Source organism: Urocitellus parryii, chromosome 7 (assembly GCF_045843805.1).
Source record: "Urocitellus parryii isolate mUroPar1 chromosome 7, mUroPar1.hap1, whole genome shotgun sequence".
NCBI classification, from domain to species: domain Eukaryota; kingdom Metazoa; phylum Chordata; class Mammalia; order Rodentia; family Sciuridae; genus Urocitellus; species Urocitellus parryii.
The window spans coordinates 113753891-113766015 of NC_135537.1; positions in this window are offsets into that span (position 1 = coordinate 113753891).

Consider the following 12125-nt stretch of genomic DNA (forward strand, 5'->3'; position numbering starts at 1 on the left):
CTCCCTGGGGGGGGAGGGGGGGAGGCGCAGCCAGGCCAGCTGAGTACCTCTGGGACGGAGCGACGCCCAGGGGGCACACCGGGTCCCTGCCTGTTGCAATGTGGCACCTGGGGGCTCCAGGTCCCAGCAGCGGTCGCAGGGAGTCCAGAGGCCACTCAGCTGAGCCGAGTTATGCAAAAAAAAAAAAAAAAGCCGCCCCCTCCTCCTCCCCACCCCTGCCGCCCTGCCCCTGTGGCCCCTCCCTCCCCCACCCCACCGCCACCCTCACCCTTCTTCTCCTTCTCCTTCTCATCCGCCCCATGCCGGATTTTGCGGCCCATTGTGGAGCTCACAATGAACCCATCTGAGGAGGGGGAATGGGGCTGAAGTCCATAGGGTCTCAGGAGGGGAGGAGACGGGGAGGTGGTCTGGAGCGTAGGAGCTCAATACCCTCCCCTCCAAAAAAAATAAAAGGCTCCAAATATCCCCTGCAGCGCGCGCGCACACACACACACACACAATAAATAAATATTAATGGCTCAAAAAAAGCCCAAACGCCTGGTTTGGAGATTATGATGGATGGCGAGGGGTTACCTCAACTCAGCCTACTTGGGGGTGGGGGCTTCAAAATGCCACAGTGACTCAAAGCCTCGGCTTGGGGCCCCTGGCTCATGCCCCCTTCTCTGGCTCTCAGCTAGGTCCGGCGCCGCCCCCAGAGGAGGAAGGGGGCGGGAGGGTGCTCAGGCGGCATCGGGCAGGTGCGCCCATGCCCAGGGCATCGCTCAGCCTGTGTGCCCAGCCGCTGCTGCCTGCCCTAGAGCAGCTTCTGCAGCCAATCCCCAGGCTGGTGCCAAGTCACCAGCCCGCTAGCTGTCTCCATGGGCCCAGGGCTTGGAGAGGAGGGAGGTTGCCGCAGCCGGGTAGCTGGGAAAAATAACCTGGGTGTGACTAACAACTTGTGTATATTGATACAGCAGGAGTGGAAGCCATTTGTAGGACAGGAGGGGTATTTATACATTCCACACAGCTTATCTAATTAACGTAAACTTGATACAGCAGTCAATCAATAAGGAATCTCCACACTTAATGGCTTGGTGGCCTTACTTCACAAACTACTCCCTCTGGCATTTTGCCAGGTGCCATCCAGACTTGTTTAGGAACTCTAACATTTCTCTGGCAAAATGCCAGGCGCCATCCTGACTTGTTTACAGACTCTAACAGGAGGTGGCAGCAGAGGAGGAGGATGAGCAGGTGGTGGCAAGAGCCGAGAGCCGGGCACCCTGTTATGCTCAAATTCAGGACCCCCTAAATACCACCAGAGACCAAGATCAATGTAAGCAACAAAGAGGTGTTTATTACAAGCTAGCTTGGTCCTCCCTGCACACACACAGCAACAGGTGCCACTAAGAGGCCCTAAGCCCAGGGTTTGCAGTGTAAAGGTACGGTGAAACGTCCTAGGGAGAGACCACCCAAGAGACTGACTCCATGCAATTGGCAAAAGGGGATTTATTAGGGATCCATTCCAGCGCGCTGGGACTCCGTGCTTACTCAAGAAGGGAGAGCAGCCCAGAGCCCCTAGAAGAGGTTCAAACAGAGCTTAAGTACACTTTTTGGGGAGGGCGGGAGGCTTTGCATACATCAGAACAAATCATCATGAGGCGCGGGGAAATTGAACAACAACTCTGAGACGTGATTGGCACATTCATTGGTGGGCGAGGGTGATTGGTCATTCGTAAGCGGGTTACACATTCAAACTGATTGGTTCAGGCCCTGTGAGGAACTGCACAGGGCCCTAGGGTAAACAGCCAGTAGGGCAGGGCGTTGTTTTAACTATCTCAGGAATCTGGGTGTAACAGAGGAACTTAATAATACCTAATCTTTTACATTCAAGCTTTCCAGCTTAGAAACTTTACCCTTTCATTCCCCACTCCTTTTTCTGACTACTTTTAATCTTAAAAGTAATGAATCATAATTATTGGGGAGTCTCATTTTTCATCTCTGTCAGTGGAGCATATTGCCTTCCGATTACCACGAGTTGTCCTGTGTTTCCTGGAATCATTTTTAGCATGGCCTCCATTTTAGATTTCACTGGGTATTAGACCCCGATTTATCTAACTACACTGACTACCTAACTTTAAATCTGGCTTCATTCCCCCCTCTAATTTGGGAACTCCTTACTGCTGTGAGGAAGGGGGATGAAGAGGATCTCTCTGGCTTCTTCAGGCTGAAAAGGGACGGTGTGGGGCAAGCAGTTTGGAGTCCCCCTTAAAAATATCGGGTCTATCGAGTAGTCCATGCTAAAAGTCCAATTGAGAAGTTATAGGCTGGAGGGCCATTCGAGTGATAGGTGGTCTATAAGAGAAACAAGAATTCATTAGTACTGGAACCAGATTGATGCAGCAAGAAATGCCACAGCACAGAAGTATGCCAATGTGTATAATGGCCAAGACAAAGATTAACAATGTTTCTCACCAGGAAATACCAAGAACCAGGAGCTAAAATACTGTCTCCATGACAAAGTCGCTGAGGACATGGCTTCTATCTGAGCATGTAAATCTTTAAGGATATTTGTCACATTGTCAGAAATGTCAGGGATGTCAACACAACAACTAACATTTAGGGTTACAGATGTCTTTTCCCTTAAGATATAGTCTAATAATTTAATGCCATCTGATCCTGAAAAATCCTTTTACTAGTATGACCTCTGTGTCTAATAGAGAAATCTTTAATTCTGCTACTCAGGACTGGATAATCATACTAGCAAACACTGAGCCTACCTGCGTTGGTTAGAAATAAAGGCCTTAGACTAAAACTACTCTAACAGTCCCTTTGACAGTTATCAGGCATTTCTGTCTAAAAATCTCTTTTGCAGCCTCCAGTCTACTTATTGTTATCATTTAAGATGTCCAGGAACAGCTGTGCTTTGGCTTTGACTATCTTTGCTAAATGTTTAAGATGAATCAAGTCAAACTGACTTCTGTTTCTACCTATTGTTAACAGTCAGCTGAGCCTCCTGGGAGTCCTCGGGAACTTCACAGCAGCTTCTCAGTTCTACTAGTGCCATTTGCGCAAGGATGGGTCCAGGCCTTGCTTGACCACGTGGCTTCCCTCAGAAGCATCAGGGATGTCTCCCTTTTCTGATGACCCTCCTCTTCACAGCAAATGCACTGATTGGCTTTCTGTCCTCTACTGGTCTCATTAATCTCCCTGATCAGGAGGTTATGTGGCCTAGAGTTGCAAAGCCCTTTGGAGAAGTCCCCTATCCCTGATTCAGACTGACTCAGAGGGCAAGAGCCAAATATTGGTTTTCTTGGCCATTTAATTTAACTTTAATTTTAGAACTTAATCTTAAACTTCTAGCAAATAAACTTCAACAGCCTTATACCAAGTACTGGGCTTTAGTACCTATCTCTCTATCCTGTAGGTGATAACTCCTTATCTTAAGTTAACCCAGGTTGTGAGTTCTTAAAGCAGTACCTCTTTAAAACATTAACAGGCAATCTTTAGACCATCTAAAAGCAAACTACAAAACAAAACTAACTAGGATAAAAACACATTTAGTTTATGTAATAGCTACCTTGAATTCTGGCAGAGTTATACATTATAATCCCCTGTTTGAGGTCCTGGCAATCGTGACAAAAACCAACTTTTGGACACAACCTTAAATGCACTGAAATCTGGTCTATTTTTTATAGCGGCCTTCATATGCAGTGAGATGGGACATAGAGCCTTATCTCAAGTAAGGTGGGGCTCTTCATAAATCTTAAATACTATAGTTCTGAAGCTGATCTTTGCTTTTTAGACATCATTTTACAAAGCCTACATAAATTGTTGCTCAAGTTCACATGAATATTAGCTAACACAACATAATATCATATCTAAAGCATGAATTAAAGAAAGGCTGAAAGCTTTTAACCTCTTGTAGGAAAGTAGCAAAGTACTTTTGTGTTTTACAATAAAACCTTTACCCAGATTAGGCTCTCAGTAACTTAAAAATACATTCAAATTGTGTCTCAGTGTAGAAAGCAACATAGAACTTTATATATCTTACTGATAACAAGTCCAGTTATAGAACACAAATGATATAATTGAATCTCCAACATGTTTTTTTTTAAACCTAAAATTGCCATACAACTTTAGAACACCAGCTTGATATAATGTTCTTTTGAAGCTTTTACCTTACAGACTTGTATACCTGGAAGATATGAACACATTAGTAACATCACAATTACATTGATGATTTTATGCTAACCAAGTTTGGCTTTTAAAGAAATAACATAGCACAATTCTCTAAAACAACAGCACTTGTTTAACCAGCTGTTTAATTTCTTTAGATTTCTCACAAAACATATTTTCCCCCAGATTAAATTTTTTTTCAAATATATCATTTATATATCTTTATGGCAACTCAATAGACGTATACAAGTTTTATCATGCAACTTTGATATTACATCCAGGAAGTCCCTATAATGAAACCTGAATTTAGTTTCATTGTGATGAATTACATTTCCTAGAATTCATACTGTGACAGAGTCTGAGAGACTATCTCTTCAGGCCCTTCAAAAATTAGGACATTCTAGCATTTCAAGCAGGGATTGATGCAGGAAAGATGAGTCTGGACACCTGAGGAATTTGGAGGAAGCAGATTTATTTAAGCTGCAGCAACCCAGAGGGGATAACACCAAACAAGCTCTGGACCCCAGGTCTGGAAATTCTCTAACATTGCAGTGGGTGGTTACCCAGCACAATGTTTAATATAACTTAATTTTGTTCCACATTCATAGGTTAAACAGAGGTTTCACAATTTTTTACAAAGAAAACAGAAATTTTCGCACATCAACAAACTTGATTGGAGATTTTTTTTAGGTTGTAGATGAGCACAATACCTTTATTTATATGTGGTGCTGAGAATTGAACACCAGGCATCACATGTGCGAGGCAAGTTCTCTATAACTGAGCCACAACCCCAGCCCTGCAGGCCTAACTCTTACAAGAAAGAGAAATCTGGCCTTTACAACAAAAAGGAGCTCAAAGCACAATGAGTGCTCTGGAAATTTTGTTGACTTCTTAAAATAATCTCTTCTTGATTAGGAGAGAGACTTGTGTTTTACAGTTAAGATGGGAATCTTTTGGGAACTACAGCATTACCCCCCTTGGATGCTCATTATTTAATCCTTTAAGTCAAAGGGCATTATTATCTTCTTGGCTAAAAGCTTTATATAATGTAATATCATAGTAGTTGTTTCTCTTTTTTAAAAAAACAAAAAACAAAAAACTAAAAACACCTGCTTGTATTGTAGAACCACTAGTTTTAATGTAAAGAGGAAACAAACATGGAAGCAATACACAAGTTCATAGCACAATCCATGCTATGTCAATTAAGCTTTTGAATCCACCAAGAAAAGGAAACCATCCTCCAAATAGTGAGTTTGGATCTCAACTGCAATGCCCAGTAATAATTGAACTGGTACATGTGTTTGTTTTCTGATATTATTAACTATGTGTTTGATTATTATCAGTCCTAGAGTCAAGACAAAACAATGGACTCTGTATATGACAGAAATAAGGGGTGGCAATGACAGTATAAGAGCTGACTTAAAGAGTGAAACAGTCCATTTTCCTTTTGGTTAGTATATCTTTCACCTTGTACATCCAACCCAGAGTGGCTGAAGCAGGGTTGATGTTTCCATAAGCTTTGGGAACATTCAGGTTAGTCAGCATCCAGAGTGACTTGAGCAGGGTTGGTGTCCTTCAGATCTTTGAGTTTCTCTGATGTTTCCTTCTTATTGATGCTCAGCTTAAGGGGTACAAATTAAGGAGGGGAAGCTGCAAAAGACTGTATGTTAGAATAAGAGATTTTATTTTCAGGAGGTTCCAAAGCAGGCTAAAAGGAACAAAGTATTACATAATGTTTATCTCTGCATATATACATTCATGTATTGACATATTTGGTGACACTCTAAAAATTAGAGTAAGGGATTGTAGATAGTGCTCTATGTGGGGGTGTGACAAGAGGTGGGGGATATCCCAGGAGGCTTGAACTATGTAGATCTAACTCAATGTAACTTTAAACAAATTTGAAAACAGCCTATAATTTCACAAGCCTGACCCAACATTGGCTTATGATCTTCCTGTTATTATTATTCCATCTAAAAAATGTAGTAATTCAACCGCCTGCCACAGGTCAGTTGCCTTCCAAAGGTGCACCTCTAAGTGGGTTGACTTTAATCTCAGAATATATTTCTGCGTGGAAATCATGTCAAATGCCTTCCTGGCTCCCAAAGTTTAGGTACTGCTCAACAGCTTAATTTTACCCCTGGCTTATCCTCCTCACCAACTTTACATTACCAGATGCAAACCCAAGGTTGTACCTAGTTCTGCACCCTGGTCAAGGTCACCCAGTAAAGAGGGATTTAAATCCAGCATTACCCAATCTGATGTCTTTACTTCTCCTCACACCACCCCTTAGCCAGACAAACTTGCTTACTTCTATTTTTCCTTTCTTGATAATCTCTTGGAAGAAGCCAGTGTTAGACTAAATTTGGTAGATCTAGGAGGGTATTTTCCCAATAAGCTATTTTTCCTACAAGTCCAGGTATGGCCAGTCTGGCTGTCCCCAGCCTGCTGTAATGTACTGGGGCCTCACACCACTGCCCAGAGACCCTGTACCCAGATGACCCTATGTCCAGCACACAGAGTCTCAGGGAGGAGTCGAGGAGTAGGAGAAGGAGACACCATGGAAAATTCAGGAGAAAGGACCAGAAGGTTATACTCCCAGAACAGCCAAAGATCCCTCTCTATCTTGCCCTACAGGATCAGGTATAGACCTGGCCAGCAGCTCCCAGGCTCTAACCCCACCCTCTCACCAGTGAGCTGGACCCACCTAGCCCCACCCACTACCTGCTGTGAAGACTGCAACCATTATTATAGTGCTTACTTGTTTATTTGGATGAGTTCCCTGAGTTAGAGCCACAACTCCTCAAGGGTCCTGAGGACTGGTGTCTGGTCCTGGGGTGACAAAAGGCAGGCAGCATGCAGTGGAACTTGGTGAGGTGACTGTAATGGAGAATTATCAGTTTCCCAGCTCTTATACATCTTGAGCAGAGAAGCATCCTTGGGCTCAATTCACTGCAATGGCACCATCATGAAATGGTGGCATGGGCTGGGGATGTGGCTGAAGCGGTAGCGCGCTGGTCTGGCATGCGGGCGGCCCGGGTTGGATCCTCAGCACCACATACCAACAAGGATGTTGTGTCTGCCGAGAACTAAAAAATAAATATTAAAAATTCTCTCTCTCTCTCTCTCTCTCTCTCTCTCTCTCTCTCTCTCTCTCTCCTCTCTCACTCTCAAAAAAAAAAAAGAAAAAGAAAAAAAAATGAAATGGTGGCATATGGTGGCAACAGCAGCATCCAGCTGTTTTAGGCATAGAGCAACAGGCATCAAAGTCAGGAGTTGAGTATTGGCGTGGGGTGGGGGTGACTGTCGTGGTGTCAGCATGCAGCTGTGAATTGGGAGTTCCTTGCTTCCTACTCATGGTGGCACTGACAGTGGAACAATCCAGAAACAGTGGTTGTAACAACAGATGCATCCAGCCATGAGTGTTTTCATCTGCAATAGTGACAAGGGTTTGGCTGCAATTGCAATGAAGTGGGCCCCAGTACTGAGTGTCACTGTCTAGTATCCATGTTAAAGTCTGGTGGCAGCAGGGTGGAGCTCCAGAGTCTGGCAGGGGTGGGGACAACATGCAGCTGCATCAGAGGTCCAGCCTCAGTATAGGGATCGGGCACCAGGTGTGAGGAAATGTACAATGATATTGGGGCCTTGGTGGGCATTGTTAAACTTCATCTGGAGTTTGGAAGTTTGAGTGCTGCACAATGGTGGTGGCACCATAAGAGTTCAGAAGCAGGGGCAGCAACAACAGGCAGTGTCCAGTAGTGAGAATCTTCATCCTGCAGAAGTAACTGGGGTCCAGCTGCAGGACAGTGAAGGTGGCACCCAGTGGCCATGTGGGGAGTCTGGTTGGCTGCAGCAAAGAGCTCCAGGCTGGCAAGGCAGCAAGGGCATGGGATAGTGGGTGTCAGAGTGATAAGGTAACCAGTAGCTGGGATGTCCTCTGTGGTGGAGGCTCCAGGCCCTGGTCTTGTGCATGGTTGACTGCCTGCTCAGGAAGAAGAATGCGGGAGGCGGTGGTACCCAGGCAGCTGCCCAGGACCTTATGCTTCCCACAGCTGCCATGTCTCGCTCTGACCATGAGCCCACTGTGTGTCTGCTCACCCCATCGCCTGATATAGCCTCTCTACTGAGGAACTAGGCCGTCTGCTAGGTTGGGCGGTCTTGGGAGAGAACCTCACCATCCCCAGCCACATCCTGCATGGACTGTGGGTGCAGAAAGCAGAGGTCCTAGGACATCTTCACCCTCAAAGTGCATTTCTGTGGCTGGGAGTGGCAGAAGACCAAGGCAGAGTACTCGTTGCCCTTAGACTCCCACTGCCACCTGTGCTCTCCACACTTGTCCCACCCCAGGATGCACTTGGAGGGTGAGGATTTTCTAGGCCCCCCCACCTCCCACCTCTGCACTCTGCTACCCCAGCCCAGAAGAGATGTAACTGGGTAGGGTGGGTGCCTTCTCCCAAGGCTGCCCCAGCTGGCAGCAGGCCTACTCATCCCTCAGAGGCTGCAACTCAGGGAGGGGCCGGGTGAACTCAAGGATTAGGTGAGAAGCCTGTTGGACTCAATGCCAATGTCAGGCATTGCTGGAATGGGCAGCATAAGGTCCTCAGCAGGTGTCTGGGTACCACCTGCTCCTGCGCCCTGCTTAGTGGGCAGGCAGGCCCTACAAGGAGCAATACCAGTTGCCTGGAGGAACCACTGCAATGTCCATCACAGCCTCCTGTCACCCTCTGACTCTGAGGCCTGCTGTCCCAAGCTGTCATCATCACCACTAACAGAGCTCCACACTGAAGACACTGAAGTCTCCACAGGGCCACCAGTAATGCCGCAGCCACCATCACTGCACTGGGACCAGACTCCTGCCACTGCCAGAAGATGAGAATGCAACTCTCTGGATGCCTGGCTTTGACGTTGCCACCTACAGACTCCTCAGTTGCCTTTGCCACCACTGCCATAACTGAACTTCAGACACCAATACCTCCAAGCACAACACATCTTCATCGAATAGCTTAGCAAGACCTTCTAGATAACTTGCCAGAGCTTCTCCATCAGCACTTGTTTTTTTGCCTTGCACTTTTACTTTATGGAGAGGGGCTTCTTGGCAAAAAACATAATGGACCAAACTCTGGCAGTTGCAATGAAGTTGGCCCCAGTACTGAGTGTCACTGTCTAGTATCCATGTTAAAGTCTGGTGGCAGCAGGGTGGAGCTCCAGAGTCTGGCAGGTGCAGGAGCAACATGCAGCTGCATCAGGGGTCCATCCTCAGTAAGGGGTCGGGCACCAGATGTGGTGTAAAGTACAATGACATTGGGGCCTTGGTGGGCATTGTTGGAGTCCATCTGGGGTTTGGAAGGTTGAGTGCTTCACAATGGTGGTGGCACCGTAAGAGTTCAGAAGCAGGGGCAGCAACAATAGGCAGTTTCCAGCAGTGAGCATCTTGATCCTGCAGAAGTAACTGGGGTCCAGCTGCAGGACAGTGAAAGTGGCATCCAGTGGCCATGTGGGGAGTCTGGTTGGCTGCAGCGAAGAGTTCCAGGCTGGCATGGCATCAAGGGCATGGGATAGTGGGTGTCAGAGTGATAAGGTAACCAGTAGCTGGGATGTCCTCTGTGGTGGAGGCTCCAGGCCCTGGTCTTGTGCCTGGTCGACTGGCCTGCTCAGGAAGAAGAATGCGGGAGGCGGTGGTACCCAGGCAGCTGACCATGACTTATGAAACCCACAGCTGCCATGTCTCACTCTGACCATGAGCCCACTGTGTGTCTGCTCACCCCATCGCCTGATATAGCCTCTCTACTGAGGAACTAGGTTGTTTGCTAGGTTGGGCCAGTCTTGGGAGAGAACCTCACCATCCCCAGCCACTTCCTGCGTGGACTGTGGGTGCAGAAAGCAGAGGTCTTAGGACTTCTTCACCCCCAAAGTGCATTTCTGTGGCTGGGGGTGGCAGAAGACCAAGACAGAGAACTTGTTGCCCTTAGACTCCCACTGCCACCTGTGCCCTCCAACTTGTCCCAGCCCAGGGATGCACTTGGAGTGTGAGGATTTTCTAGGCCCCCCCACCTCCCACCTCTGCACTCTGCTACCCCAGCCCAGAAGAGATGTAACTGGGGAGGGTGGGTTCCTTCTCCCAAGGCTGCCCCAGCTGGCAGCAGGCCTACTCATCCCTCAGAGGCTGCAACTCAGGGAGGGGCCGGGTGAACTCAAGGATTAGGTGAGAAGCCTGTTGGACTCAATGCCAATGTCAGGCATTGCTGGAATGGGCAGCATAAGGTCCTCAGCAGGTGTCTGGCTACCACTGGCTCCTGCGCCCTGCTTAGTGGGCAGGCAGGCCCTACAAGGAGCAATACCAGTTGCCTGGAGGAACCACTGCAACGTTCATCACAGCCTCCAGTCACCCTCTGACTCTGAGGCCTACTGCCCGAGCTGTCACCATCACCGCTAACAGAGCTCCACACTGAAGACACTGGAGTCTCCACAGGGCCACCAGTGATGCCGCAGCCACCATCACTGCACTGGGACCAGACTCCTGCCACTGCCAGAGGATGAGAATGCAACTCTCTGGATGCCTGGCTTCACGTTGCCACCTACAGACTCCTCAGTTGCCTTTGCCACCACTGCCATAACTGAACTTCAGACACCAATACCTCCAAGCACAACACATCTTCATCGAATAGCTTAGCAAGACCTTCTAGATAACTTGCCAGAGCTTCTCCATCAGCACTTGTTTTTTTGCCTTGCACTTTTACTTTATGGAGAGGGGCTTCTTGGCAAAAACATAATGGACCAAACTCTGGCAGTTGCAATGAAGTTGGCCCCAGTACTGAGTGTCACTGTCTAGTATCCATGTTAAAGTCTGGTGGCAGCAGGGTGGAGCTCCAGAGTCTGGCAGGTGCAGGAGCAACATGCAGCTGCATCAGGGGTCCATCCTCAGTATAGGGGTCGGGCACCAGGTGTGGTGTGAAGTACAATGACATTGGGGCCTCGGTGGGCATTGTTGGAGTCCATCTGGAGTTTGGAAGTTTGAGTGCTGCACAATGGTGGTGGCACCATAAGAGTTCAGAAGCAGGGGCAGCAACAACAGGCAGTGTCCAGCAGTGAGCATCTTGATCCTGCAGAAGTAACTGGGGTCCCGCTGCAGGACAGTGAAAGTGGCATCCAGTGGCCATGTGGGGAGTCTGGTTGGCTGCAGCGAAGAGTTCCAGGCTGGCATGGCATCAAGGGCATGGGATAGTGGGTGTCAGAGTGATAAGGTAACCAGTAGCTGGGATGTCCTCTGTGGTGGAGGCTCCAGGCCCTGGTCTTGTGCCTGGTCGACTGGCCTGCTCAGGAAGAAGAATGCGGGAGGCGGTGGTACCCAGGCAGCTGCCCAGGATCTTATGCTTCCCACAGCTGCCATGTATCGCACTGTCCATGAGCCCTCTGTGTGTCTGCTCACCCCATCGCCTGATATAGCCTCTCTACTGAGGAACTAGGTTGTTTGCTAGGTTGGGCCAGTCTTGAGAGAGAACCTCACCATCCCCAGCCACTTCATGTGTGGACTGTGGGTGCAGAAAGCAGAGGTCCTAGGACATCTTCACCCTCAAAGTGCATTTCTGTGGCTGGGGGTGGCAGAAGACCAAGACAGAGAACTCGTTGCCCTTAGTCTCCCACTGCCACCTGTGCCCTACACCGTGTCCCACCCCAGGGATGCACTTGGAGGGTGATGATTTTCCAGGCCCCCCCACCTCCCACCTCTGCACTCTGCTACCCCAGCCCAGGGGAGATGTAACTGGGGAGGGTGGGTGCCTTCTCCAAAGGCTGCCCCAGCTGGCAGCAGGCCTACTCATCCCTCAGAAGCTGCAACTCCAGGAGGGGCAGGGTGAACTCAAGGATTAGGTGAGCAGCCTGTTGGACTCAAGGCCAATGCCAGGCATTGCTGGAATGGGCACCATAAGGTCCTCAGCAGGTGTCTGGCTACCACAGGCTCCTGCGCCCTCTTT